General features: G+C 52.3%; 1 protein-coding gene across 1 annotated transcript in view; it reads right to left on the minus strand.

Annotated features, from left to right (window-relative positions):
• The window catches only part of LOC138667185 (vomeronasal type-2 receptor 26-like), an 86,729-nt gene extending 59,659 nt beyond the window's left edge, over positions 1-27,070 (minus strand). The window contains exon 1 of the mRNA XM_069755480.1: positions 27,020-27,070. The gene's annotated coding sequence lies outside the window, so the exon portion shown is untranslated. The remainder of the gene's footprint in view (positions 1-27,019) is intronic.
• Positions 27,071-27,377: the final 307 nt, after the last annotated feature.

Genomic DNA, 27,377 nt, shown 5'->3' on the forward strand with positions numbered 1-27,377 from the left:
TGGAGTTGGCTAACCCGACCGCACCACGACGAGGCAAGCATAGGCGTCTCAGTGAGCTTGACACAACCCGGAAACAGCTGACGGTGCTGAAACCAGGCTTGGCACGAGGGAGTACCTGTGACAAAAACACTGCCGAGAACCAGCTGGCGGTGCTGGAACCCGGATGCGTTGCCCCAGTGTGCAAGAGCCAATGGCACGACCGAGGACCAGCTGACGGTGCTGGAACCCGGTTACTAAGCTGTAGGTGCCCGCGCTTAAAAGCACTACCAAGGACCGCCTGGCGTTGGCGGAACTCGGATACCCAGGAGGAGGCACCTAAGCCAAAGGCTCGGCCCGGAACCAGCTGACGGTGCTGGAACCAGGTGGTGGACCCCAAGGCCCACAGGAGAGGAGAGAACAGCTAGGCCGCGAGGCAGCCGCAGTTACCGAACCCCAACAGTCCTACAGGGGGAGCTGGGCCTACTGGCACTACAGAACCAGCCTTGACTACCAGTTCACGCAGCCCACATAGGAAGCTCCTAAACTGGAGGCACCCTGGAGTTGGCTAACCCGACCGCACCACGACGAGGCAAGCATAGGCGTCTCAGTGAGCTTGACACAACCCGGAAACAGCTGACGGTGCTGAAACCAGGCTTGGCACGAGGGAGTACCTGTGACAAAAACACTGCCGAGAACCAGCTGGCGGTGCTGGAACCCGGATGCGTTGCCCCAGTGTGCAAGAGCCAATGGCACGACCGAGGACCAGCTGACGGTGCTGGAACCCGGTTACTAAGCTGTAGGTGCCCGCGCTTAAAAGCACTACCAAGGACCGCCTGGCGTTGGCGGAACTCGGATACCCAGGAGGAGGCACCTAAGCCAAAGGCTCGGCCCGGAACCAGCTGACGGTGCTGGAACCAGGTGGTGGACCCCAAGGCCCACAGGAGAGGAGAGAACAGCTAGGCCGCGAGGCAGCCGCAGTTACCGAACCCCAACAGTCCTACAGGGGGAGCTGGGCCTACTGGCACTACAGAACCAGCCTTGACTACCAGTTCACGCAGCCCACATAGGAAGCTCCTAAACTGGAGGCACCCTGGAGTTGGCTAACCCGACCGCACCACGACGGGGCAAGCATAGGCGTCTCAGTGAGCTTGACACAACCCGGAAACAGCTGACGGTGCTGAAACCAGGCTTGGCACGAGGGAGTACCTGTGACAAAAACACTGCCGAGAACCAGCTGGCGGTGCTGGAACCCGGATGCGTTGCCCCAGTGTGCAAGAGCCAATGGCACGACCGAGGACCAGCTGACGGTGCTGGAACCCGGTTACTAAGCTGTAGGTGCCCGCGCTTAAAAGCACTACCAAGGACCGCCTGGCGTTGGCGGAACTCGGATACCCAGGAGGAGGCACCTAAGCCAAAGGCTCGGCCCGGAACCAGCTGACGGTGCTGGAACCAGGTGGTGGACCCCAAGGCCCACAGGAGAGGAGAGAACAGCTAGGCCGCGAGGCAGCCGCAGTTACCGAACCCCAACAGTCCTACAGGGGGAGCTGGGCCTACTGGCACTACAGAACCAGCCTTGACTACCAGTTCACGCAGCCCACATAGGAAGCTCCTAAACTGGAGGCACCCTGGAGTTGGCTAACCCGACCGCACCACGACGAGGCAAGCATAGGCGTCTCAGTGAGCTTGACACAACCCGGAAACAGCTGACGGTGCTGAAACCAGGCTTGGCACGAGGGAGTACCTGTGACAAAAACACTGCCGAGAACCAGCTGGCGGTGCTGGAACCCGGATGCGTTGCCCCAGTGTGCAAGAGCCAATGGCACGACCGAGGACCAGCTGACGGTGCTGGAACCCGGTTACTAAGCTGTAGGTGCCCGCGCTTAAAAGCACTACCAAGGACCGCCTGGCGTTGGCGGAACTCGGATACCCAGGAGGAGGCACCTAAGCCAAAGGCTCGGCCCGGAACCAGCTGACGGTGCTGGAACCAGGTGGTGGACCCCAAGGCCCACAGGAGAGGAGAGAACAGCTAGGCCGCGAGGCAGCCGCAGTTACCGAACCCCAACAGTCCTACAGGGGGAGCTGGGCCTACTGGCACTACAGAACCAGCCTTGACTACCAGTTCACGCAGCCCACATAGGAAGCTCCTAAACTGGAGGCACCCTGGAGTTGGCTAACCCGACCGCACCACGACGAGGCAAGCATAGGCGTCTCAGTGAGCTTGACACAACCCGGAAACAGCTGACGGTGCTGAAACCAGGCTTGGCACGAGGGAGTACCTGTGACAAAAACACTGCCGAGAACCAGCTGGCGGTGCTGGAACCCGGATGCGTTGCCCCAGTGTGCAAGAGCCAATGGCACGACCGAGGACCAGCTGACGGTGCTGGAACCCGGTTACTAAGCTGTAGGTGCCCGCGCTTAAAAGCACTACCAAGGACCGCCTGGCGTTGGCGGAACTCGGATACCCAGGAGGAGGCACCTAAGCCAAAGGCTCGGCCCGGAACCAGCTGACGGTGCTGGAACCAGGTGGTGGACCCCAAGGCCCACAGGAGAGGAGAGAACAGCTAGGCCGCGAGGCAGCCGCAGTTACCGAACCCCAACAGTCCTACAGGGGGAGCTGGGCCTACTGGCACTACAGAACCAGCCTTGACTACCAGTTCACGCAGCCCACATAGGAAGCTCCTAAACTGGAGGCACCCTGGAGTTGGCTAACCCGACCGCACCACGACGAGGCAAGCATAGGTGTCTCAGTGAGCTTGACACAACCCGGAAACAGCTGACGGTGCTGAAACCAGGCTTGGCACGAGGGAGTACCTGTGACAAAAACACTGCCGAGAACCAGCTGGCGGTGCTGGAACCCGGATGCGTTGCCCCAGTGTGCAAGAGCCAATGGCACGACCGAGGACCAGCTGACGGTGCTGGAACCCGGTTACTAAGCTGTAGGTGCCCGCGCTTAAAAGCACTACCAAGGACCGCCTGGCGTTGGCGGAACTCGGATACCCAGGAGGAGGCACCTAAGCCAAAGGCTCGGCCCGGAACCAGCTGACGGTGCTGGAACCAGGTGGTGGACCCCAAGGCCCACAGGAGAGGAGAGAACAGCTAGGCCGCGAGGCAGCCGCAGTTACCGAACCCCAACAGTCCTACAGGGGGAGCTGGGCCTACTGGCACTACAGAACCAGCCTTGACTACCAGTTCACGCAGCCCACATAGGAAGCTCCTAAACTGGAGGCACCCTGGAGTTGGCTAACCCGACCGCACCACGACGGGGCAAGCATAGGCGTCTCAGTGAGCTTGACACAACCCGGAAACAGCTGACGGTGCTGAAACCAGGCTTGGCACGAGGGAGTACCTGTGACAAAAACACTGCCGAGAACCAGCTGGCGGTGCTGGAACCCGGATGCGTTGCCTTGCCTATTAAAGATTGTCTTCCTAGAGCCCCAACTAGCGGTGTTGGAGCAAAGGGTAAGCAGGGGGAGATGAGTGTAGGCCGAAGCCTGCACTGGAGGCAGCTTTGTGTCTGCGTTGCGTTTGCAGGACACTTTGCCGGCTACACACTGGGGGAACAGCTGGCGTTGCTGAACCCCACTAACACAATGGCGTGTGTTTTTCTCTGTGCAGCTAGCACTTGCGGGCAAAAACTAGCGATGTTAGAGCCCGTGTTGAAGCAGGAGGAGGAGGAGAGGAGCAGAGTGTAGGCCGAAGCTTAGTTGAACCAATTTCAAAGGAAACCTTTAACCCCCCCCTCAGGTGTTACAAAGTACAAGAGACACACCTTGTGCAGTATTAATGCTGCACAAGTGAAAGGTTGCTCTATTAATTTGTCTACTTGCACACGCTGAATGAAAGACATACACAATTTACCCCATTCTACAGTCAAACTGTAGTGGATGCGTGACTTGGTTTTTTGATGAGACGCAGCACAGGTGTCCAAAATAACGCCTTGGTGCTTGGAGCAGCTTCCTGAGCGTTGTTATTTGCTGTACAGGAGTCTGCGCTCTTGTGTTATCCCTTGGCAATGCCCTGTTAGCGCTGCCCATCTTATGACATCATTTCATGTTGGCCGGTGCGGTTAACGATGGCCATAAATCCCAGACCCACAGTGTCTTTTCATAAAGCCACACTGCGGTGCTGGGATTCGTGGCCTTGAGCAGTAAATATTTTGGCCGCTCACACACGTCCTTACACCTGCTTCAGACTGGGCGGCCTCTGCTGATCCCTTCTCGCATGCCGCGGCCATGAGGCTGCACAGTCTGAAGAAGGCTGAAGGAGATGAGTTAAGACAGGCGAAGATATGCACTGCTCGTGCCCATCAATCACACCCTCGCAGTCAAAATAATTAAGACAACGAGGAGCATTTTATTCAGGCAGGGCGGACGAACAGGCGCAAGTAGCCAACCAATGATGTCAGAAGACGGGAAGCGCTACCAAGGGGGGTGCTGCGTATCATTAGAAAGGAAAGTCACACCTCAGGGACAGTGGAATGGTCTCAAAGAGACACATTTTGTACGTGTTGAGTTCCACGTGGGCAAGGAGAAAACATCAGCCACCTTGTACAAATGCAGCAGTACTGCTGTACAAGGTGGCTGTTATACATAGAAACACCTGGGGGTGGGGGCCAGGCTCCCTTCAATTTCAGTTCATGTGCCTGCGTGGCGTTTGCAGGTCACGTTGCAAGCTGCACAGCAGGGGAACAGCTGGCGGTGCTGAACCCCACTAACACATTGGCTGGTGTTTTTCTCTGTGCAGCTAGCATTTCCGGGCAAAAACTAGCGGTGTTTGAGCCCAGGGTCAGCAGGAGGAGGAGGAGAGGAGCAAAGTGTAGGCCGAAGCCTGCACTGGTGGCAGCTTTTGGTCGGTTGTGCCAGCGTGGCTTGTGCTGGACACGATGCCGGCTACACAGCGGGGGAACAGCTGGCGTTGCTGAACCCCACTAACACATTGGCTGGTGTTTTTCTCTGTGCAGCTAGCATTTCCGGGCAAAAACTAGCGGTGTTTGAGCCCAGGGTCAGCAGGAGGAGGAGGAGAGGAGCAAAGTGTAGGCCGAAGCCTGCACTGGTGGCAGCTTTTGGTCGGTTGTGCCAGCGTGGCTTGTGCTGGACACGATGCCGGCTACACAGCGGGGGAACAGCTGGCGTTGCTGAACCCCACTAACACATTGGCTGGTGTTTTTCTCTGTGCAGCTAGCATTTCCGGGCAAAAACTAGCGTTGTTACAGCCCAGGGTCAGCAGGAGGAGGAGAGGAGCAGAGTGTAGGCCGAAGCCTAGTTGAACCAATTTCAAAGGTTACCTTTAACCCCCCCTCAGGTGTTACAAAGAACAAGAGCCACTCCTTCTGCAGCATTAATGCTGCACAAGTAAAAGGTTGCTCTATTAATTTGTCTACTTGCACAAGCTGAATGCAACACGTAGAGTATTTAGCCCATTATACTGTTTAACAGTAGTGGAGGCGTGACTTGTCTTTTTAAAGAAAAGCAGCACAGGTGTCGAAAACAACACCTTTTTGCATGGGCGCAGCTTCCTGAGCGTTGTTAGTTGCTGTACAGGAGTCTGCGCTCTTGTGATCCTTTGGCCATGCGCTGTGAGCGCTTCATGTCTTATGACCTCATTTCATGTTGGCCGTTGCGGTTAGCGATGGACATGAATCCCAGACCCACAGTGTGTTTTTAAAAAATCACACTGCGGTGCTGGGATTCGTGCCCTGGTGCAGTAAATATGTTTGCCGCTCACACATGTCCTTACACCTGCTTCAGACTGGACGGCCTCATCTGATCCCTTATCGCCTGCCGAGGCCATGAGGACACCCAGTCTGAAGAAGGCGGAAGGAGATGAGTGAACACAGGCAAACATATGCACTGCACATGCCCATCAATCACACCCTCGCTGTCCAAAAAAATAAGACACCGAGGGCCGTTGTTTCGAGCAGGGGAGATGCACAGGCGCAGCCAGCTAACCAATGATGTCAAAAGACGGGCAGCGCTAACAAGGGTGGTGCTGCGTGTCATTACAAAGGAAAGTCACACCTCAGGGACATTGTAATGGTCTGTAATGAGACACATTTTGTACGTGTTGAGTTCCACGTGGGCAAGGAGAAAAAGTCAGCCACCTCGTACAAATGCAGCAGTACTGCTGTACAAGGTGGCTGTTATACATAGAAACACCTGTGGGTGGGGGGCAGGCTCCCTTCAATTTCAGTTCATGTGCCTGCGTGGCGTTTGCAGGTCACGTTGCAAGCTACACAGCAGGGGAACAGCTGGCGTTGCTGAACCCCACTGACACATTGACTGGTGTTTTTCTCTGTGCAGATTGCATGTCCGGGCAAAAACTAGCGTTGTTTGAGCCCAGGGTCAGCAGGAGGAGGAGAGGAGCAAAGTGTAGGCCGAAGCCTGCACTGGTGGCAGCTTTTGGTCGGTTGTGCCAGCGTGGCTTGTGCTGGACACGATGCCGGCTACACAGCGGGGGAACAGCTGGCGGTGCTGAACCCCACTAACACATTGGCTGGTGTTTTTCTCTGTGCAGCTAGCATTTCCGGGCAAAAACTAGCGGTGTTTGAGCCCAGGGTCAGCAGGAGGAGTAGAGGAGCAGAGTGTAGGCCGAAGCCTAGTTGAACCAATTTCAAAGGTTACCTTTAACCCCCCCCTCAGGTGTTGCAAGGTACAAGAGCCACACCTTGAACAGCATTAATGATGCACAAGTCAAAGGTTGCTCTATTTAATTTTGCTCCTTGCACACGCTGAATTAAACACGTACACTATTTAGCCCATTATACTGTCAAACAGTTGTGGAGGCGTGACTTGTCTTTTTAACGAGACGCAGCACAGGTGTCAAAATTTGCACCTAGGTACTGGGCGCAGATTCCTGAGCGTTGTTATTTGCTGTACAGGAGTCTGCGCTCTTGTGTTATCCCTTGGCAATACCCTGTTAGTGCAGGCCGTCTCATGACCTCATTTCATGTTGGCCGGTGCGGTTAACGATGGCCATAAATCCCAGACCCACAGTGGCTTTTCCTAAAGTCACACTGCGGTGCTGGGATTCGTGGCCTTGTGCAGTAAATATGTTCGCCGCTCACACATGTCCTTACACCTGCTTCAGACTGGGCGGCCTCAGCTGATCCCTTATCGCATGCCGCGGCCATGAGGCCGCACAGTCAGAAGAAGGCGGAAGGAGGGGAGTGAAAACAGGGGAACATATGCACTGCTCGTGCCCATCAATCACACCCTCGCAGTCAAAATATATGAGACAACGGGGGGCGTTGTGTCGGACAGGGGGGACGCACAGGCACAGCCAGCCAACCAATGATGTCAGGAGACGGGCAGCGCTAACAATGGGGGTGCTGCGTGTCATTAAAAAGGAAAGTCACACCTCAGGGACATTGTAATGGTCTGTAATGAGACACATTTTGTACTTGTTGAGTTCCACGTGTGCAAGGAGAAAAAGTCAGCCACCTCGTACAAATGCAGCAGTACTGCTGTACAAGGTGGCTGTTATACATAGAAACACCTGTGGGTGGGGGGCAGGCTCCCTTCAATTTCAGTTCATGTGCCTGCGTGGCGTTTGCAGGTCACGTTGCAAGCTACACAGCAGGGGAACAGCTGGCGTTGCTGAACCCCACTGACACATTGACTGGTGTTTTTCTCTGTGCAGATTGCATGTCCGGGCAAAAACTAGCGGTGTTAGAGCCCAGGGTCAGCAGGAGGAGGAGGAGAGGAGCAAAGTGTAGGCCGAAGCCTGCACTGGTGGCAGCTTTTGGTCGGTTGTGCCAGCGTGGCTTGTGCTGGACACGATGCCGGCTACACAGCGGGGGAACAGCAGGCGGTGCTGAACCCCACTAACACATTGGCTGGTGTTTTTCTCTGTGCAGCTAGCATGTCCGGGCAGAAACTGGCGTTGTTTGAGCCCAGGGTCAGCAGGAGGAGGAGGAGAGGAGCAAAGTGTAGGCCGAAGCCTGCACTGGTGGCAGCTTTTGGTCGGTAGTGCCAGCGTGGCTTGTGCTGGACACGATGCCGGCTACACAGCGGGGGAACAGCAGGCGGTGCTGAACCCCACTAACACATTGGCTGGTGTTTTTCTCTGTGCAGCTAGCATGTCCGGGCAGAAACTGGCGTTGTTTGAGCCCAGGGTCAGCAGGAGGAGGAGAGGAGCAAAGTGTAGGCCGAAGCCTGCACTGGTGGCAGCTTTTGGTCGGTTGTGCCAGCGTGGCTTGTGCTGGACACGTTGCCGACTACACAGCAGGGGAACAGCTGGCGGTGCTGAACCCCACTAACACATTGGCTGGTGTTTTTCTCTGTGCAGCTAGCATTTCCGGGCAAAAACTAGCGGTGTTTGAGCCCAGGGTCAGCAGGAGGAGTAGAGGAGCAGAGTGTAGGCCGAAGCCTAGTTGAACCAATTTCAAAGGTTACCTTTAACCCCCCCCTCAGGTGTTGCAAGGTACAAGAGCCACACCTTGTGCAGCATTAATGCTGCACAAGTAAAAGGTTGCTCTATTTGTTTTGCTCCTTGCACACGCTGACTAAAACACGTACACTATTTAGCCCATTATACTGTCAAACAGTTGTGGAGGCGTGACTTGTCTTTTTAACGAGACGCAGCACAGGTGTCAAAATTTGCACCTAGGTACTGGGCGCAGATTCCTGAGCGTTGTTATTTGCTGTACAGGAGTCTGCGCTATTGTGATCCCTTGGCCATGCGCTGTGAGCGCTTCCTGTCTTCTGACCTCATTTCATGTCGGCCGTTGCGGTTAGCGATGGACATGAATCCCAGACCCACAGTGTGTTTTCAAAAAATCACACTGCGTGGCTGGGATTCGTGGCCTTGTGCAGTAAATAGGTTGGCCGCTTACACATGTCCTTACACCTGCTCCAGACTGGGCGGCCTCAGCTGATCCCTTATCGCCTACCACGGCCAGGAGGCCGCACAGTCTGAAGAAGGCGGAAGGAGATGAGTTAAGACAGGCGAACATATGCACTGCTCGTGCCCATAAACCACACCCTCGCTGACAAAATAAATATGACAACGAGGGGCGTTGTTTCTAGCAGGGCGGATGCACAGGCGCAGCCAGCTAACCATGATGACAAAAGACGGGAAACGCTACCAAGGGGGGTGCTGCGTATCATTACAAAGGAAAGTCACACCTCAGGGACAGTGGAATGGTCTCAATGAGACACATTTTGTACGTGTTGAGTTCCACGTGGGCAAGGAGAAAAAGTCAGCCACCTTGTACAAATGCAGCAGTACTGCTGTACTAGGTGGCTGTTATACATAGAAACACCTGGGGGGGTGGGGCCAGGTTCCCTTTTAATTTCAGTTCCTGTGCCTGCATGGCGTTTGCAGGTCACGTTGCCGGCTACACAGCAGGGGAACAGCTGGCGTTGCTGAACCCCACTAACACATTGGCTGGTGTTTTTCTCTGTGCAGCTAGCACTTCCGGGCAAAAACTAGCGGTGTTTGAGCCCAGGGTCAGCAGGAGGAGGAGAGGAGCAGAGTGTAGGCCGAAGCCTGCACTGGTGGCAGCTTTTGTTCTGTTGTGCCAGCGTGGCTTGTGCTGGACACGTTGCCGACTACACAGCAGGGGAACAGCTGGCGGTGCTGAACCCCACTGACACATCACCTAGTGTTTTTTTCTGTGTAGACAACACTTCCAGGTGGCAACTGACAGTGTTGAAACCCAGGGAATCAAAGAGGAGCAGAGTGTAGGCCGAAGCCTGCAGTGGAGCAAGTTGAAAGGGAACCTTTAACCCCCCCCCCCAGGCATTTGTTGCTGAAAGAGCCATCTTGTACAGCAGTAATACTGCACATGGAAAATGGTGGCTCCGAAAATTATGCTCCTTGCAAACGCTGAAGTACACACTCATATAATGTGTCCCCTCACACCGTCAAACCATCCCGGAAGTGGGACTTTCCTTTGTAATGTGACACAGCACAGCCGTCATTCCAACCCCCTTGGTGCCGGGCACCACCTCCTCAACGTTGTTTGGTTCTGTCACGGAGCCCGCACTGTAATGTTATCCCTTGGCCATGCACAGTTAGCGGTGCCCGTCTTCTGACATCATGTAGGTGTCAGGCTGGCAGTGCCTGTGCGTCCAAGCTGCCCGAGATCCAACCTTGCAGTGTCATCTAATGTAGTCCCACTGCGGGCCAGGGATCCATGGGCATGCGCAGTGCATATCATCGCCTCTCACTCACCTCCTTCCTGCTTCTTCAGACTGTGCGGCGTCACGGCCGTGGCATGCTATTAGGGATCAGCTGACGCCGCCTAGTCTGAAGAAGCGTGAAGAAGGGGAGTGAGAGGCTAGTATATGCACTGCGCATGGCCATGGATACCAGGCCCACTGTGGGATCACATTAGACGACACTGCGAGGTGTGATTTCGGGCAGCGTGGACGCACAGGCGCAGCCAGGACGACAACAAATGATGTCAGAGGACGGGCAGCGCAAACTGTGCATGGCCAAGGGATAACATAACAGCGCAGGGTCCATGACGGAATCAAACAACGCTAAGGAGGCAGCGCACGGTGCCAAGGGGGTAGCAATGACGGCTGTGCTGTGTCACATTACAAAGGAAAGTCCCACCTCCGGGACGGTTGGACGGTGTGAGGGGACACATTACATGAGTGTGTAGTTCAGCGTTTGCAAGGAGCATAATTTCAAGAGCGACCTTTCCCTTGTGCAGTATTAGTGCTGCACATGGTGGCTCTTTCAGTAACAAACGCCTAGGGGGGGGGGGGGGACAGGTCCCCTTACATTTTAGTTGTGCCAGCGTGGCGGTCGCATGACACGTTGCCGGATACACAGCTGGGGATCAGCTGACGTTACTGAACCCCAATAACAGAGGAGCGACTGTTGACTGTGCACACAGCACTTCCAGGCACCAACTGGCGGTGTTAGAGCCCAGGGACAGCAGGAGGAGCAGATTGGAGGTATTGCCGCACACACAGCTGGGGATCAGCTGACGTTACTGAACCCCAATAACAGAGGAGCGACTGTTGACTGTGCACACAGCACTTCCAGGCACCAACTGGCGGTGTTAGAGCCCAGGGACAGCAGGAGGAGCAGATTGGAGGTATTGCCGCACACACAGCTGGGGATCAGCTGACGTTACTGAACCCCAATAACAGAGGAGCGACTGTTGACTGTGCACACAGCACTTCCAGGCACCAACTGGCGGTGTTAGAGCCCAGGGACAGCAGGAGGAGCAGAGGAACAGAGTGTAGGCCGAAGCCTGATTGGAGCAAGTTGAAAGGAAACCTTTAACCCCCCCCCCCAAGACGTTTGTAGCTGAAAGAGCCATGTTGTGCAGCACTAAGGATGCAAAAGGAAAAGGTTGCTCTTTTAATTATGCTCCTTGCAAACACCGAAGTAAACACTAAAAATGTGTCCCTTTATACCGTTAAACCGTTCCGGAGGTGCGAATTTCCTTCGTAATGGGACACAGCACAGCTGTCATTCCTATCCCCTTGATGCCGTGCGCTGCCTCCTCAGCGTTGTTTTAAGCTGCCATGGAGCCTGCGCTGTTCTGTTAGCCCTTGGCCATGCCCAATTAGCGCTGCCTGTCTTCTGACATAATTTGGTGTCAGGCTGTCAGTGCCTGTGCGTCCACGCTGCTCCAGATCCCACCTCGCAGTGTCATCTAACGTAATCCCACTGCGGGCCTTGGAACCATGGGCATGCACAGTGCATAACCTCGACTCTCACTCCCCTCCTTCCCTCTTCTTCAGACTGTGCGGTGTCACGGCCGTGGCATGCTAGGGATCAGCTGACGGCGCACAGTCTAAAGAAGGCGGAGGGAAATGAGCGAGAGCCCGAGGGGAAGATATGCACTGCGCATGCCCATGGATCCCAGGCCCGCAGTGTGACTCAATCAGAAGACACTGCGAGGCGGGATCTCGGGCAGCGCGGCCGCACAGGCGCAGCCAGCCTGACACCAAATTATGTCAGAAGACAGGCAGCGCAAATAGGGCATGCCCAAGGGATAACAGAACAGCGCAGGCTCCGTGACAGCTTAAAACAACGCTGAGGAGGCAGCGCATGGCACCAAGGGGGTAGGAATGACGGCTGTGCTGCGTCACATTACGAAGGAAAGTCCCAGCTCCGGGACGGTATAACGGTATCAGTGAACACATTTTATAAGTGTTAAGTTCTGCGTGTGCAAAGAGCTAAAAAAAAAGAGCTACCTTTTCCTTGTGCAGCATTACTGCTGCACAAGATGGCTCTTTCAGTAACAAACGACGGGGGGGGGGGGGGGGACAGGTTCCCTTACATTTAGGTTGTTGTGCCAGCGTGGCGGTCGCAGGACACATTGCCGGCTACACAGCTGGGGATCAGCTGACGTTACTGAAACCCAATAACACTGGGTCGTATGTTTTTACTGTGCAGCCTGCACTTCTGAGCCGCAACTGGCGGTGTTGGAGCCCAGGAATAGCAGTTCAGGTGGTAGAAAGATGAACACAGCAGGAGACCTGGATGACACCCAATTACTTAATCAGGCAGAGGAGTGGCAAATTCCTGCGAGATCCAGGCCTGGTTCATTTTCAGGAAAGTAAGCCGGTCAACGTTATCGGAGGATAGTCGCATGCGACGGTCTGTTAGTACACCACCTGCGGCACTAAAGACACGTTCCGATAAGACACTAGCCGCAGGGCAAGCCAGCACCTCCAATGCATACTGGCTTAGCTCTGGCCATGTATCCAGCTTAGAGACCCAAAACTTGAACGGGGAAGAGCCGTCTGGGAGTACAGTAAGAGGGCAAGCCATGTAGTCTGTCACCATCTGACGGAACCGTTGCCTCCTGCTGACTGGAGCCGCCGGTGATGGTGTAGACATTTGGGGCGGGCACACAAAAGTGTGCCAGAGTTGTGCCATACTGGGCTTGCCTTGGGCAGAGGCACTGCTTCTGCTCCCTCTTTGGGCAGAGCCTCCCCCACTGCCTCGACGCACTGAGCTGCTTTGTAAAGCACTAGCAGCACTCCTCTCAGTTGGACAGGAGAAGATGATGGAATTCACCAGTGTGTCGTGGTACTCCCGCAATTTACGCTCCCGGGTCAACGCAGGGATGAGGTTTTGGACGTTGTCCCGGTAGCGAGGATCGAGGAGGGTGAACACCCAATAATCAGGCATGTTGAGAATGTGGTCGATGCGGCGGTCGTTTCTCAGGCACTGCAGCATGAAATCCACCATGTGCTGCAGAGTGCCAACCGGCCCAGAAACGCTGTCCCCTGCTTGAGACATGATCTCTGCCCGCTCGTCATCACCCCACCCTCGCTGTACACACTGACCACTGGACAATTGTGTCGCTCCCTCCTCTGGACGGAGCTCTTCCTCCTCCATTGACTCCTCCTCATCCTCCTCACAAATTGGCCCCTGCGTACCCCTTTGTGAGGAACCACGTGGCGCTGACTCTCCAGAAGCTGATGGAAAAGGTGACTCCTCATCCTCCACCTCTTCCACCACATCATCCCTTAACCCTTGCAAAGTTTGCTGAAGCAGGCAGATAAGGGGGACAGTCATGCTGACTAGTGCATCATCTGCACTTGCCATCCGCGTGGAATAATCAAAAGGACGCAAAACCTGGCAGACGTCCTTCATAGTGGCCCACTCTGTGGTTGTGAAGTCTGATCGGCGCTGACTGCGACTTCTTTGCGCCTGATGCAGCTGGTACTCCATAACTGCTTGCTGCTGCTCACACAACCGCTCCAACATATGTAACGTGGAATTCCACCGGGTAGGTAGGTCACATATGATGCGGTGTTCCGGAAGGCGGAATCGGCGCTGCAGAGCAGCAATGCGGGATCTGGCCAAGCTGGAACGCCGCAAGTGAGCACACTCTAGGCGGACCTTGTGCAGCAGGGCATCAAGATCCGGATAGTCCCTCAGAAAACTCTGCACAACCAAATTGAGCACATGTGCCAGACATGGGATGTGAGTGAGGTTGCCAAGGGCCAAAGCTGCCACCAGATTTCGGCCATTGTCACACACTACCATGCCTGGCTGGAGATTCGCTGGCAGTAACCACACATCGCTCTCCTGCTTTATGGCATTCCAGAGCTCCTGCGCTGTGTGGCTTCGATGCCCCAATGAAACTAGTTTCAAGACGGCCTGCTGACGTTTGGCCACGGCTGTGCTCATGTCGGTCATAGGTAAACGTTCACGGGTCCATGTGGGGGTGGACTGTGACGGATCCTGCAGAGAGGAATCAGAGGAACTGGTGTAAGAGGAGGAGTCGATGCGTACAGACTGGATTCCTGCAATCCTTGGAGTGGGCAGGACACGTCCTGCGCCACTCGCACGATCTGTACCTGGCTCAACAACATTAACCCAATGGGCAGTGAGGGAAACATATCGCCCCTGTCCATGCTGACTGGTCCACGCATCGGTGGTGAGGTGGACCTTGCTACTGACGGCGTTCAGTAGCGCATGTTTTATGTTTGCCTCAACATGCCTGTGCAGGGCAGGGACAGCCTGCCTGCTGAAGTAAAAGCGGCTGGGCACCTTGTACTGTGGGACTGCCAATGCCATCAAGTCACGGAAGCTGTCAGTCTCCACCAGCCTGAACGAGAGCATTTCCAGGGACAACAGTTTGGCAATGCCTGCATTCAGAGCCTGTGCTCGGGGGTGGTTGGCCGAGAATGCCCGCCTTTTCTCCCATGCCTGTACTACCGATGGCTGTAGAGTAGACTGGGAGTGTGAGGATGACTGGGAAGGTGGTGCTGTGGGTGGAATTACACAAGGTCTCTGGGAGGAAGCCAAACCAGCTGTGCGTGAGCTGGAGGAAGAGGCAACACGAGCTGAAGAGGTGGTAGCTGCCGCTGTTGGTTGGCCTACATCTTCAGTGTGTTTCTGTAACTCCACCGCGTGCCTGGTCCGCACATGTTTCCACATATTTGTGGTATTGAGGTTGCTGACATTTTTCCCTCTTTTTACTTTATGATGACACAGCTTGCATTTGACAAAACAAATGTCATCTGCAACTGTGTCAAAAAAGGACCAGGCACTGCAAGTCTTGGGAGCGCCCTTTTTGGCTTTGGAAAGAGACAGGCTCCTAACGGGTGCCAAAGTGGAGGCTACAGGCTCCGCAGTCTTCCCCCTCCCTCTCCCTCTTTGGCCCGTAAGAGGAAGCTCTTCCTCTGAGCTGCTCCCACCACCTTCCTGTTCCTCACGCCACGATGGGTCAAGGACCTCATCATCTCCACTACCCTCTGCCACCAACTGCTCCTCCTGGGTAGTCTCAGCAGCACAGTACGCACGAGAAAGCGGCACCTGAGTTTCATCATCAGATGCGTACTGCGCTGTGGTCACCGGAGGCACTGGCCCACCTGCCTCTTCAGAGTCAGAGAGATAAAGCTTTTGGGCATCACTGCACACTGCCTCTTCTTCCATTTCTCCAATGCTGCTTGGCTGGCCCCCTGTTTCCAAGCCAAGAGATTCAGAGAACAGAAGTAGAGACGGCTCCTGTCCTGGGCTCTCTGACTGCCTGGCCAATTTGGCAGGTGGTGAAGAGACAGATGGCTGCTCTCCAGTGCTCTGTGCCTGAGAGGATGTGGCACTAACTGAAGTCGATGCCGAGGCGTTAGCTGCCATCCACCCGACAACGGCTTCAATTTGGTCTTCACGCAGCAGCGGTGCACGGCGCTCTCCGACAAAGCTGCGCATGAAGGACTGTTCCCTGCTGAAACTGAGTGACGACGAGTCACCGGCGCCCGCAGCAGGCACAGAATCACCACGTCCTCTCCCTGCTCCTCTCCCTGCTCCGCGCCCACGCCCACGTGCCTTACTCCCTGCCCTCTTCATCTTGGTTGACAGATAAAGATAAGCAGAAAAGTACTAAGGCCTTAGTGTGCTTATTCCTGTAATGCTCCTCCTAACAGGTGTAAGAAACACTAATGTTGTAAATTGTGGACTAAACTTTATTATTTTTCAAATGTGGCCTACACAAGTGTAAGTTGTGTTTGGTGAACTTAACCTTTTTTTTGGTGCAGATCGGGCTACAGAGCTAGTTTAAATCACACGGAGACCGTGCAGACAGCCGTAAACGGCGCTGCAAGGCCAAGAAACCCTCCTCTAGGTTATCCTATATAGTGTTTTTCCACTATTTAGCTGGATACAAGTGGAAAGACACTAATAGGAATTTTTTTTTTCAAATTTTAAACTGGCTGCACTATTTGAAAAAAAGGAAATTGTTTTTCAAGGTATGAGGCAGTAACGCACCCTGAGCTGAATCCAACCGGCTATGGCTGCACACAGACTACAGGGCGAGCTGGGCTCACACGGAGACCGTGCAGACAGCCGTAAACGGCGCTGCAAGGCCAAAAAACCCTCCTCTAGGTTATCCTATATAGTGTTTTTCCACTATTTAGCTGGATACGAGTGGAAAGACACTAATAGGAATTTTTTTTTTCAAATTTTAAACAGGCTGCACTATTTGAAAAAAAGGAAAATTTTTCTCAAGGTATGAGCCAGTAACGAACCCTGAGCTGAATCCAACCGGCTATGGCTGCACACAGACTACAGGGCGAGCTGGGCTCACACGGAGACCGTGCAGACAGCCGTAAACGGCGCTGCAAGGCCAAAAAACCCTCCTCTAGGTTATCCTATATAGTGTTTTTCCACTATTTAGCTGGATACGAGTGGAAAGACACTAATAGGAATTTTTTTTTTCAAATTTTAAACAGGCTGCACTATTTGAAAAAAAGGAAAATTTTTCTCAAGGTATGAGCCAGTAACGAACCCTGAGCTGAATCCAACCGGCTATGGCTGCACACAGACTACAGGGCGAGCTGGGCTCACACGGAGACCGTGCAGACAGCCGTAAACGGCGCTGCAAGGCCCAAAAACCCCCCTCTAGGTTATCCTATGTAGTGTTTTTCCACAATAGAGCTGGAGACTGGTGGAAAAACACTAATAGGAAATTTGAGAAAAAATGTGCAGCAGGCTGCACTAAGAGCAAAAAAGAACAACTGTGTGAGGCAGTGTGAACCCCCCCTGAGCTGAATACAACCGGGTATATGGCTGCACACAGACTACAGAGTGAGCTGCACACACACACACACAGAGACCTTGCAGAACGCTGTTAAAACAGCGCTGCAAGGCAAGAGCAAGGTGAACAGTGAAGAACACACAGCGTTTTGCTAAATTAGCCTTTGGAAAGGAAAATAAAGCAATTAGCAAGCTCAACTGGCCCTCAGTTAGAACACAGCGTCCTGTCCCTAACTGAAATCACAGCAGAGTGAGCGCAAAATGGCGGCAGCGCTTTTTTATAGTGCAGAGTGACATCATTTCAGCAGCCAATCCAAGCCTTGCCAGTACTTACATGCCCACCATGCTAAACAGGATGTGCCCACACTTTCATTCATTCCTCATTGGCTGCTGCGTTCAATTTGAATTCTGGGAACTTCCGATTCCGGTATCCGATACGCGGGAAGTATCGGAATTCAGTATCGGAATTCCGATACCGCAAATATCGGCCGATACCCGATACTTGCGGTATCGGAATGCTCAACACTACTCATAACCACCGGAGGGAGCCCAAGAGCAGAATTCACAACACACTCCTGTGTGTGCCACCTGTCTCAAATTTTGTGCCACATTAAACCTAGGGTGTAATACTGGGCCAGATTTCTTTTAAATTCTCCCTGAAAAAGAAAAAAAATAGTGGGAGATTAAGATTGGCATTTCTGCTTCAGTGCCACTCCTGTGTGTGCCACCTGTCTCTAATTTTGTCCCACATTAAACCTAGTGTGCAATACTGGGCCAGTTTTTTTCTTTTTTTAATTATCCCAGAAAAAAAAGTAGTGGGAGATTAAGATTGGCAATTCTGCCTCATTGACAGTGCTGTGTGTGGCATCTGTCTCTAATTTTGTGCCACAGAACATATACTGTATAAGAGTGGGCCACATTCCTTCAATATTCTCCCATAAAAAATAAAAAGGGGGAGATTTTTATTGGTAGTGTCTGCATCAGCGTCAGTCCTGTTAGTGGCATATCTGTCTGCCACTGAAGCTGTGTACTGTTATACATTGGGCCAGATTTCCCCTGCAGTCTCACCCACCTATAAAGGGATATATAAATCCAACAGAAGTTTGAGTTCACCTTGTAACTGGTTTTACAGTAACAAATACCGTTAGTTTGGGTACGTTTTTCAAACAATGAGGAAGTCTGGTGGAAGAGGTCGTGGCCGTGGGTGGTCATTGCCAGCTGGTAATGATGGTAGTGGTGGTGGAGCATCAGGTGGTCGTGGGAAAAGCAATATAGCACCTAAGTCTCGAGTTGTTGAGCCAGGTTCGTCGTCTGGCTACACAAGGCCTCGAACGCTCCCTTTTCTGGGAGTAGGAAAACCGCTTTTAAAGCCGGAGCAGCAAGAACAAGTTTTGGCTTTCCTTGCTGACTCAGCCTCTAGCTCTTTCGCCTCCTCTTCTGAAACTGCTAAATGTAAAAGCAGCGCGTCGTTAGTGGATGTTAATGGTCAGGGACAAGTCGCTTCCTTGTCTTCTTCACCAAGAACAATAGAGGATGCGTCAGGCGACACAACGGGTTACTCCATGGAGCTCTTTACACATACCGTTCCTGGGTTAGAAAGTGAAACAGTTAACAGGCCATGCCCATTACAAGTTGAATCGGACATGGAGTGCACAGATGCACAGCCACAGCCAGATTACTATGCTGTTCCTTTGACTCAGACAAGAACATTGCCCTCGCAGTGTACTGATCCAGAATCAGACCCTGATGAGACTATGGTGCCCCGTCAAGAACGCTATACCACCGGCTTACCCAGTGACACAGACGAAGTTGCACACGAGATAGAAGAGGAGGTCATAGATGACCCAGTTGTTGACCCCGATTGGCAGCCGTTGGGGGAACAGGGTGCAGGCGGCAGTAGCTCTGAAGCAGAGGAGGAGGAGCCGCAGAAGGCATCAACATCGCAACAGGTTCCATCTGCCAGGCCCGTATCTGGCCAAAAACGCGTGGCAAAACCAAAACCAGTTGTAGGACAGCGTGGACATCCGGTTACAGAAGCTCAGTCTGCAATGCCTGAAAAGGTATCCGATAGTAGAAAGAGTGCAGTCTGGCATTTTTTTAAACAACATCCAAATGATCAGCGCAGTCATCTCTCAAAAATGTTCAACTACCTTAAGCAGAGGTCAGAATCTTAAAAGTCTAAATACAAGTTGCATGCGTAGACATTTAACCACCATGCATTTGCAAGCCTGGACTAACTACCAAACATCCCTTAAGGTTGTAGCACCCTCGGCCAATGAAGCTAGTCAGCAACGCTACATCCCTTCCCTCACTGTAAGCCCACCATTTCCTGCACCACCTGCAGTAAATGTGCAGGTTTCGTCACCAGGCCAAAGCAGTCAGGGAATCACCAGTTTCGTAGTAGGAAACACTGCATGTAGGGCACCAGCAAGAATACCATCTCCAACCCTCTCTCAGTCTGCCATGTCCACCGGCACCCCCACTAGTTCCACGATCTGCAGCTCTCCAGTCCAGCTCACCCAACATGAGACTCTCGTTAGGAAAAGGAAGTACTCATCCTCGCATCTGCGTACACAGGGTTTGAACGCCCACATTGCTAGACTAATCTCATTAGAGATGATGCCCTACCGGTTAGTTGAAAGCGAAGCTTTCAAAGCCCTGATGGACTACGCTGAACCACGCTACGAGCTACCCAGTCAACACTTCTTTTCGAGAAAAGCCATCCCAGCCCTCCACCAGCATGTAAAAGACCGCATCGTCCATGCACTCAGGCAATCTGTGAGTACAAAGGTGCACCTGACAACAGATGCATGGACCAGTAGGCATGGCCAGGGACATTACGTGTCCATCACGGCACACTGGGTTAATGTGGTGGATGCAGGGTCCACAGGGGACAACAATATTGGGACAGTTCTGCCTAGCCCACGGTCTAGGAAACAGTTGGCTGTAGGCGTTCGCCCCCCCCTCCTCCTCCTCCTCATCCTGCAGAAGCGAGAGCTTGTCCACAGACCGCAGTCGCACAACCACTCCATCCGCAGCTGCCACTGTTGCACACGAGGTGTCCCATTATGGGACAGCTAGTGGCAAGCGCCAGCAGGCTGTATTGGCAATGAAGTGTTTGGGTGACAACAGACACACCGCGGAAATTCTGTCTGAGTTCTTGCAGAAAGAAACTCAGTCATGGCTGGGCACTGTATATCTTGAGGCAGGCAAGGTAGTGAGTGATAACGGAATGAATTTTATGGCTGCCATAGCCCTTTCCCAACTGAAACACATTCCTTGCCTGGCTCACACCTTAAACCTGGAGGTGCAGTACTTCCTGAAAGGTTATCTGGGGTTACCCGACTTGCTCCTCAAAGTGCGCAGATTTTGCACGCATATCCGCCGTTCGCCCGTACACTCCAGCCGTATGCAGAACCATCAGCGGTCTTTTAACCTTCCCCAGCATCGCCTAATCATCGACGTTGCAACAAGGTGGAACTCCACACTGCACATGCTTCAGAGACTGTGCGAACAGAGGCGTGCTGTTATGTATTTGTGGGAGGATACACATACACGGGCAGGCAGTTGGATGGCAGACATGGAGTTGTCAGTTGTGCAGTGGTCGAAGGTACAAGACCTGTGTCAAGTCCTTCAGTGTTTTGAGGAATGCACACGGCTGGTTAGTGCAGACAACGCCATAATAAGAATGAGCAACCCCCTAATGCGTCTGCTGATTCAAAGTTTGACGCACATAAAGGAGCAGACGTCTGCAGCCAAGGAAGAGGATAGCCTTGATGACAGTCAGCCATTGTCTGGTCAGGGCAGTCTACAGGACGAGGTAGCGGGCGAAGAGGAGGAGGACGAGGAGGATGATGGGGATGAGTATTTTTTGAATGAGGAAGCTTCTCCGGGGCCAATAGAAACTGGTGGCGTTGCAAGGCCGGGTTCAGGTTTTTTGAGGGAGACAAGTGATGTAGATTTGCCTGAAACTGCCCCTCAACCCAGCACAACCGCAGATTTGACAACTGGAACTTTGGCCCACATGGCGGATTATGCCTTACGTATCCTCAAAAGGGACCCACGCATTATTAAAATGATGACCGATGATGATTACTGGTTGGCCTGCCTCCTTGATCCTCGCTATAAAGGCAAATTGCAAAATATCATGCCACATGAGAACCTCGAACAAATATTAGCAACCAAACAAGCAACTCTTGTAGACCGTTTGATTCAGGCATTCCCAGCACACAGCGCCGGTGATGGTTCTCACACGAGCTGCAGGGGGCAACAGGGCAGAGGTGTTAGAGGTGCACAAATCAGAAGTGGCGTTGGACAGAGGGGTTTTCTGACCAGGTTGTGGAGTGATTTCGCAATGACCGCAGACAGGACAGGTACTGCAGCATCAATTCAAAGTGACAGGAGACAACATTTGTCCAGTATGGTTACTATTTTTCATCCCTTATCGATGTTCTCCCTCAACCGTCATTCCCATTTGATTACTGGGTATCCAAAATAGATACCTGGCCTGAATTGGCAGAATATGCATTGCAGGAGCTTGCTTGCCCAGCAGCTAGTGTGCTATCAGAAAGAGTATTCAGTGCTGCTGGTTCAATATTGACCGAAAAAAGGACTCGTCTGGCTACCCAAAATGTTGATGACCTAACCTTCATTAAAATGAACCACTCATGGATTTTGAATTATTTTGCCCCACCTTTCCCGGCTGACGCCTAGCTTTCCTATAAAAAGGTCTCGCTTGTGGACTGGTCTTACTGACTGTTCCAATCTCTTAATTTGCAGCAGCTGTTTGTCCAGCATACGACATGTTTACACCTCCCTAAATGGGCTAACTCCCCCCATGGGGCCGTGGTCTCGCCACTTGGCGCAAGCACCCGTGAGAGTGCCGTTTGTTTGAAGAGGTGGGTGTGCCCGTTTTTGGTTGACGGCACTGCCACTGGGTCCCTCATAGTACAATAAAGTGTCTCTGGCGGTGGTGGCGCGCAACCAACGTCAGACACACCGTTGTAACATGAGGGGCCCTCGGCCTGTACCGCTGGCCACAAGAGAGTTTCCCCCCCCCAGCTCAAACATTGTTCTACCACTTGCAAAATTATCTCTCACAGCTCCACCAATGTTTAGTCTATGCTCTGACATCCTTCAATGCCTGGCACTGACAATACCAATTTGTTGACATGTATGATGCTAGTTAAAATAGTCAGGGTCAGTGTCCTATATTGACACCAGTAAATACTTAGCGCCAAATTACTATGTTTGAAACTCAGCAGAGGAGCCCACCCCTGTACCTAAGTATGCCACCCTTTTGTTTTTTGGTTTAGTTGTTTTGAGAGACATTAACATCTATTTATTTTTTGGGAGTACTAACTGTGTCAGACACTCCTTCCAATCGTCCTCCGCTGACCACACCAATGCTGCCTGTGTACCCCTGCAAGATAATTCGAACTGCATTGAGCCTAATTTTTTTTATTTTAGGCCTACTAAGTCTGTCTGCGGTCCCTCCTTCCAATTGTCCTCCGCTGAGCACACCAATGCCAACCGTGTACCCATGTAACTTTTTTTCATCCTGCAGTGAGCCTACTTTGTGGTGTAAGGCCTACTAGCAGTGTCTGTCTGCGCCACTTAATACAGCTGTCCTCTAAAAAAAAAAAAAAAAGGCTGATTTTCAGCTTGTCAGAATTATAAAACTGCATTGGGGCCACAAGTTTCGTTGTGGTCTACAAACTGAGTCTTCCGCTCCAAGGTGTTCTCTCTGTTGCCTCTCCCTCGCTTCTATCTTGAAGCTCTTGTTAAGTAGTTGTTGAAACAACACTGCATTAGGCCTACAAGTTGGGTCTGGGTTGTAGAGACGGTGTCTGCCGCTCCAAGGTGTTCTCCTGGTTGCCTTTCCTGAGCTTCAATCTTCAGGCTCTTGTTAAATAGTTTTTTAATCGAACAACTGCAGTGAGGCTACTAGTTTGGTTGGGGCCTACTAATGGTGTATGCCGCTCCATGCTGTTCTCCATGTTTCCTGTCTTGAAATTCCATTTTCAGGCTCTCGTTAAGTAGTTGTTGAAACAACACTGCATTAGGCCTACAAGTTGGGTCTGGGTTCTAGAGACGGTGTCTGCCGCTCCAAGGTGTTCTCCAGGGTGCCTCTCCCTAGCTTCTATCTTCAAGCTCTTGTTAAGTAGTTGTTGAAACAACACTGCATTTGGCCTACAAGTTGGGTCTGGGTTGTAGGGACGGTGTCTGCCGCTCCAAGGTGTTCTCCAGGTTGGCTCTCCCTAGCTTCTATCTTCAAGCTCTTGTTAAGTAGTTGTTGAAACAACACTGCATTTGGCCTACAAGTTGGGTCTGGGTTGTAGGGACGGTGTCTGCCGGTCCAAGGTGTTCTCCAGTTTGCCGCTCCCTAGCTTCTATCTTTGAAGCTCTTGTTAAGTAATTGTTGAAACAACACTGCATTAGGCCTACAAGTTGGGTCTGGGTTCTACAAACGGTGTCTTCCGCTCCAAGGTGTTCTCCAGGTTGCCTTTCCCTAGCTTCTATCTTCAGGCTCTCGTTAAATTGTTTTTAATATAACACTGCATTTGGCCTACTTGTTTTGTTGGCCCTACTAACGGTGTCTGCCGCTCCTTGATGTTCTCCTACACTGAACAAACCAGTGCCGCCTGTTTACTTCTGTTACCAATTTTGAACTGCATTTAGCCTACTTACTGATTTGGGCCTACTCACTGTGTCAGCCTCTCATTACAGTTGTACTCCACTGAACAAAGCAATGCACCCTGGTTAGTCCTGTTACCAATTTTGAACTGCATTTAGCCCACTTTATTATTTGGGCCTATATCTGTGTTTCCTCCTCATCCTGCCCATTGCCCAGCCAGTGATAGATGAGTCTGCTGGTACATTGACCCAGAACGCCACATTCCCTGTGCCCGCTACACAGCCAGAATGTGACCCTGCTGAAAGTCAGGTTCCCCTTCCCGCATACCATACCACCTTACACGGGGACAAAGAGGAAAGTGCAGATGAAAGTGCAGGTTCCTTCATCAGGTGGGGGGGGGGGGAATACTCGTTGGCAACGTCACTGGCACAGGGCCCCTCATAGTACGCAAAAGTGTCGCTGCCGGTGGGAGGCGCCCCCGCCGTGCAAACACACCGCCGTCCTTTGAGGGGCCCTGTGCCAGTGCCAATGCCAACGAGTGGGCCCCCCCTGCTTGTTCAGGATCACAGCACTTGCAAAGTTGAAATACTTACCTCTCCCTGCTCCACTGCCGTGATGTGTTCCAGATTTCCTGGGCCCACTAAATACTTGAACCAGCCCTACCCCCCACAACTTTAGCCAAATGACCCCCAATTTCCAATGCCTTACTATTATTATAAGGTAAATTAAGATTGACAAGCTTCAGTAACAAGAATGGATGTTTTTGCCATTAAAATGGGCACTGTAGGTGTTTTCCTGGCCTCCACTCACTGCCGACTATGCTCCCCCATTGACTTGCATTGGGTTTCGTGTTTCGGTCGATCCCCGACTTTTCGCGATAATCGGCCGATTCCACTCGACTCGACTTTTAAGATAGTCGGGTTTCGCGAAACCCGACTCGACCCTTAAAAATTAAGGCTATGTGCACACGTTCAGGAATTCATGCAGAAAATTCCTGTGAAAAACCGGACATTTTCTGCAAGAAATCCGCAAGTTTTTGCCGCGGTTTTGACGCGTTTTTGCCGTGTGTTTTTTCCCGGACACTTCCCAATGCATTTTGTAGTGGGAAATCCGCAAAAAAACCGCAAAATTAATGAACATGCTGCGTTTTTACCGCGATGCGTTTTTTTCGCGGAAAAAAACGCATCATGTGCACAAAACATGCGGAATTCATTCTAAATGATGGGATGCTTATTGTATGCGTTTTTTTGTGGTTTTATAGCGTTTTTATCGGGAAAAACCGCGAAAAAAACACAAAAAAACAGCAACGTGTGCACACAGCCTAAAAGTCGCTCAACCCTACTTATTACCCTACCCTCAGCAGCAACAAGTGACGCCGTCCATCCTCCTCCGTGTAGTGTTCCTGTCCTGAATCCTCCTCAGTCCTGACTAATACTATGATACCAAACAATATGCCGAGTCCCTCCTCCTATACACACTATATACAGTATATGCCATAGATGAGGCCAGTAAACTATATCTTTATTTGGGACTAAGGTAACTCAGATCCTGACTCCAGCACTTAAGGACGGTGTAACACTAAGGGTACGTGCACACGCTGCGGATTTTGCTGCGGGTCCGCAGCAGTTTCCCATGAGTTTACATTACAATGTAAACCTATGGGAAAAAAAAAACGCTGTGCGGAAACACAGCGGTTTACAATCCGCAGCATGTCACTTCTTTCTGCGGATTCCGCAGCGGTTTTACAGCTACTCCTATGGAAAACCGCAGTTGTAAAACCACAGTGAAAACCGCAGAAAAACCACGGTAAATCCGCGATAAATCTGCAGCAAAAACGAGTTTTTGCCTTACAGATTTATCAAATCTGCTGCGGAAAAATCGGCAGTGGACCAGAATACGTGTGCACATAGCCTAAAGGTACCGTCACATTAAGCGACGCTGCAGCGATATAGACAACGATGCCGATCGCTGCAGCGTCGCTGTTTGGTCGCTGGAGAGCTGTCACACAGACAGCTCTCCTGCGAACGATGCCGAGGTCCCCGGGTAAACATTGGGTTACTAAGCGCAGGGTCGCGCTTAGTAACCCGATGTTTACCCTGGTTACCATTGTAAAAGTAAAAAAAAAAAAAACACTACATACTTACATTCCGGTGTCTGGTCACGTCCCTCGCCTTCAGCTTCCCGCACTGACTGTGAGCGGGTTACCAGTGAAGACATCGCTGAATCAGTGTCACACACACCGATTCAGCGATGTCAGCGGGAGATCAGCGACCAAAATAAAGTCCTGATCATTCCCCAGCGACCAACGATCTCCCAGCAGGGGCCTGATCGTTGGTCGCTGTCACGCATAACGATTTCGGTAACGATATCGTTGCTATGTCACAAAAAGCAACGATATCGTTAACGAAATCGTTATGTGTGATGGAACCTTAAAGGGAACCTGTCACCCCGTTTTTTGAGATTGAGATATAAATACTGTTAAATAGGGCCTGTGCTGTGCGTTACTATGGTGTATGTAGTGTACCCTGATTCCCCATGTATGCCGAGAAATACATTACCAAAGTCGGCGTTTTCGCCTGTCAATCAGGCTGGTCTGGTCAGGTGGGCGTGTTCACAGCGTTCTTTTCTTCCCCAGGTTTCCGTTGGTGGCGTAGTGGTGTGCGCATGTCCAAGGTCCGGATTCCCTGTGCCCACGTGAAGACACAGCGCGCGATCTGCGCTGTCATTCCTTTCATCGGTGCGGGCGGCCATCTTCCTGGGGCCGCGCGTGCGCAGATGTAGTGCTCTGCTGCACGGGGCTTCAGGAAAATGGCCACGGGATGCCGCGCGTGCGCAGAAGAGATCGCGGCGGCCATTTTCCCAAAGCCGAGATGCAAACTCGGCTTTGGGAAAATGGCCGCCGCGATCTCTTCTGCGCACGCGCGGCATCCCGCGGCCATTTTCCTGAAGCCCCGTGCAGCAGAGCACTACATCTGCGCACGCGCGGCCCCAGGAAGATGGCCGCCCGCACCGATGAAAGGAATGACAGCGCAGATCGCGCGCTGTGTCTTCACGTGGGCACAGGGAATCCGGACCTTGGACATGCGCACACCACTACGCCACCAACGGAAACCTGGGGAAGAAAAGAACGCTGTGAACACGCCCACCTGACCAGACCAGCCTGATTGACAGGCGAAAACGCCGACTTTGGTAATGTATTTCTCGGCATACATGGGGAATCAGGGTACACTACATACACTATAGTAACGCACAGCGCAGGCCCTATTTAACAGTATTTATATCTCAATCTCAAAAAACGGGGTGACAGGTTCCCTTTAATGCTTGCTCCAGTCCACAGCTACTTCTCTCCTCACTGCTCCTCCCACACGAGTCACAGTCTGATAAGCTGCAGGCACCAGCCAAGAAAGGAAAAAAAAAAAAAAAAAGACTCTGCTCACTCACCCTGCAGAGCAGACTCCTTTCATTCACAGCAGGGAGTCGGCTCTTTGTATAGGTTTGTTCAGGAAAGACACATCACTACTTCCCTCCTCTCCTCTCCCAGGAAGTGCTGCATCCTGTTCAGGGCAGAGCAGTGTGCCGTTCTCCCTGCTGTGCTCAGAACAGGTCGGCAGTGATTGCAGCCTGTACTGTAATACTAAGTACAGGCTGCAATCACAGCTCCTCGCTGCAGATTCTCACCCCAGAACCTCGCTTCACAGCAGCAGCTTCTCCCTGGCAGCTCCTGCCATCGCACGCACTGAGCTGTGTGTGCAATGACAGAAGAAAATGAAGCCCACAGGTGTGGGCTACAACAAAATGG

This window comes from Ranitomeya imitator, chromosome 2 (assembly GCF_032444005.1).
Source record: "Ranitomeya imitator isolate aRanImi1 chromosome 2, aRanImi1.pri, whole genome shotgun sequence".
Classification (NCBI taxonomy): Eukaryota; Metazoa; Chordata; class Amphibia; order Anura; family Dendrobatidae; genus Ranitomeya; species Ranitomeya imitator.